The sequence below is a fragment of the Carlito syrichta genome, unplaced genomic scaffold (assembly GCF_000164805.1).
Source record: "Carlito syrichta isolate Samal-C Ts95f unplaced genomic scaffold, Tarsius_syrichta-2.0.1 Scaffold308858, whole genome shotgun sequence".
Lineage (NCBI taxonomy): Eukaryota > Metazoa > Chordata > Mammalia > Primates > Tarsiidae > Carlito > Carlito syrichta.
In genome coordinates, this window is record NW_007252954.1 from 272,302 (window position 1) to 275,892 (window position 3,591).

The 3,591-nt window shown below is 43.0% G+C and overlaps 1 pseudogene; it reads left to right on the top strand.

Annotated features, from left to right (window-relative positions):
- Positions 1-1,063: 1,063 nt before the first annotated feature.
- LOC103268633 lies at positions 1,064-2,275 on the top strand (annotated as a pseudogene).
- Positions 2,276-3,591: the final 1,316 nt, after the last annotated feature.

Genomic DNA, 3,591 nt, shown 5'->3' on the forward strand with positions numbered 1-3,591 from the left:
GAATTAACCAGATAGGACAACTGGTCCAAATTTCACATTCACAGAGGGGTAAAATCATTGATTTAAGCTTTTGCTTATATAAAGTTTAATTCCTTCTAAACATCATGAAAATGCTGCCTACAGACTCTATCTATAACTAAACTTCATAAAACATGCAGCACTGTCATCTGAAACATAATGTGTTTTATTTATTTATTTATTTATTTATTTTTTTTTTGAGTTGGAATCTCACTCTGCCACCCAGCCTGGAGTGCAGTGGCCACTCCCGGCCACCACAGCCTCGACCTGCTGGGCTCCAGCGATCCTTCCACCTCAGCCTTCCAAGTAACCCGGAATTACAGGCATGCGCTACCACGCCCGGCTGATTTTTTGATTTATTGTAGAGATGAGGTCTCGCTGCCCAGGCGGGTCTCGAACCCGCGGGCTCAGGCAATCCACTCACCTCAGCCTCCCAAAGGCGCGGGATTACTGGCTGAGCCAACGAGCCCGGCTCATAATGTGTTTTAAAAATGACTCTAATAGAGCTCATGCAGGTATGAATGCACAATGAGGTGAATAAGAGTCAAAAAAAGGGCTGGGCTTGGTGGCTCAGTCTGTAATCCCAGCACTTTGGGAGGCCAAGGCGAGAGGATGGCCTGAACCCGGGGTTTCAAGACTAGCCTGTGCAACTTGGTAAGACCTCGTCTCTACAAAAAATCACAAAAACTAGCTGGGCGTGGTGGCGTGCATCTCTGTAGCTCCAGCTACTTGGAAAGCTGAGGTTGAGGCTGCAGTGGCCATAAATAAGCATGCCACCGCACTGTATATACAAGTTTACAGTGCACTACAGTGCACTGTAGCCTGAGCAACAACGAGTAAGACTCCAACTCAAAAAAAAAAAGAGTAAGAAATGCTCAGGAAGAGAAAAAAGGAATGAAGTCATCTCTCATGGTAAGCACTACAAAAGTGTTTGATAAATATTTGATAAATAAATAAAATAACGTCAGTACAGTGTTTCTTCAGTAGACATCTCCTAGGTGAGTTTTTACATTTAAAAGAACTGATGTGCTAGTTCCTAAGGATCATGTCTGCAAGTCAGGATTCCGGATCCAGAGACAATGGCCCCGATGGGATGGAGCCCGAAGACATCACAGAGAGTAACTTGAATGAGACTGTTGATAGCTTTGATGACATGAACCTCTCGGAGTCCCTCTTCCGTGACATCTCTGTCTATGGTTTTGAGAAGCCCTCTGCCATTCAGCAGTGAGCCTTTCTTCCTTTTATCAAAGCTTACGATGTGATCACTCAAGCCCAATCTGAGACTGGGAAAATGGCTACATTTGCCATATCGATTCTGCAGCAGATTGAATTAGATCTAAACGCTACCCAGGCCTTGGTCCTAGCACCTACTCGAGAACTGGCTCAACAGATACAAAAGGTGGTCATGGTACTAGGAGACTACATGGGTGCCTCCTGCCACATCTGTATTAGGGACACCACTGTGTGTGCTGAGGTCAGAAACTGCAAATGGAAGCTCACCATATGATTGTGGCCATGAGTTTGGTACGCTTAACTTGAGGTACCTATCTCAAAAGAACATCAAGATGTTTGTACTGGATAAAACTGATAAAATGTTAAGTCGCAGATTCAAGGACTAGATCTATGATATATTCCAGAAGCTTAACAGCAATACTCAGGTGGTTTTGCTGTCAACTACAATGCCTTCTGATGTGCTTGAAGTGACCAAGAAGTTCATGAGGGACCCTATTTGGATTTTTGTCAAGAAGGAAGAGCTGACTCTGGAGAGTATCCACCAATTGTATATCAATGTAGAATGAGAGGAGTGGAAGCTGGACACACTGTGTGTGACTTGTATGAAATTCTGACTATAACCCAGGCAGTCATTTTCATCAATACACAGAGGAAAGTTGAATGGCTAACTAAGAAGATGTATGCCCGAGACTTCACTGTCCCTGCCATGCATGGAGATATGGACCAAAAGGAACAAGATGTGATCATGAGGGAGTTCCACTCTGGCTCTAGCAGAGTACTTATTACCACTGACCTCCTGGCCAAAAGCAATGATGTGCAGCCGATTTCTTTAGTCATTAACTATGACCTTCCTCCCAACAGGCAAAATGATATTCACAGAATTGGTCATGGTGGCTGGTTTGACCGTAAGAGTGCGGCTATTAACATGGTAACAGAAGAAGACAAGAGGACTCTTGGAGACATCGAGACCTTCTACAACACCTCCATTGAGGAGATGCCCCTCAATGTTGCTAACATCATATGAAAGAGGCCGTCTTGCTTCCTAGCCCCAGCCAATGCTCAACCTTAAGGGGCTGAGGAGCAATAGGAGGGGAGAGGGAAAGAAGCCTAGGAATGGGCGTCGTGTCATTGTTTTTCTTTGAATAAATATCGCTTTTTGAGGCAAAAGAAGGTACTGTGAACATTTTAGACACCCTTTTCTTTGGGGTAAGCTCTTGCCCCAGGTGCCGTTTCTTCTAAAAACAAACAACAGCAACAACAACAAAACACGAATCCATTTCCATAACCTAGTCACCTCCAGATCCCAGAGGCTCTTCTCACCCAAGTCAAATTCCTTTGAAAATGTTTCAAGGGACTGTTATACATCACACAACTTCATTTTCTGGACCAAATCTGGGAGAACCCCTAAAGCCCCTGCGTGAGGTTGCCCAGGGGATTGTCCCTAGATTGAGGGAGCAGGGGAGAGAAAACGGTAGCCATTTTTACATTGTTTTGTATACTATTTACTGATTCATGAGACAAACACAAAATTCTGAATAAAATGGCTTGGAAATGGAAGAACAAAAACAAAAACAAAACAAATTGATGCATCCACTGTTTGTCAAATTGTTGAGGGATTCAGACTCTAAACATCCCTGTGTTACTTTGCTAGGACTGCCATAACAAAAAACCACAGACTGGATGACTTAAACAACAGAAATCTATGTCCTCACCATCTGGAGGCTTGAAGTTCGAAATCAAGATATTAGCAAGTTTGATTTCTCCTGGGGCCTCTCTCCCTGGCTTACAGAAGCCCGCTTTCTCACTGTGTCCTCACATATCCTTCCTCCATGCTCCAGCATCCATGGCATTTTTCTTTTGTCCAAACTTCACTTTCTTATAAAAACACCAGTTCGATTGGTTTAGGGTCCACCCTTATGACCTCATTTAACCTTAGTTACCTCTTTAAGGACCCTATCTCCAAACACATTCATGTTCTGAGGTACTGAAGTAGGATTTCAACATACGAGTGAATTTAGAGAGAACACAATTCAGGCCATAACACTCCCATTGTCTAACGCTTTGACCAATTCATGGAGAGTTTTGAGCCAAGGTGCATCAAATTTCAGATGAGACTTGAAAACCTTCCCCAACCCAAGCTGAATTTCAGATTTTCAGCAAATTCATCTAGTTTGGAGTTCCTTTGTGCCCTACTTTCTGCTTCATACTATAAATGTAGAGGTATTGGTTTGTCCCAAGTATACAGCAAAAATTAGAGAAAACATTTTTTCACATATTTGTAAGCTATCTAATTGCATTTGTTCCAATAAAAAGAGACAAAACTCCAGATATTTACTTGAA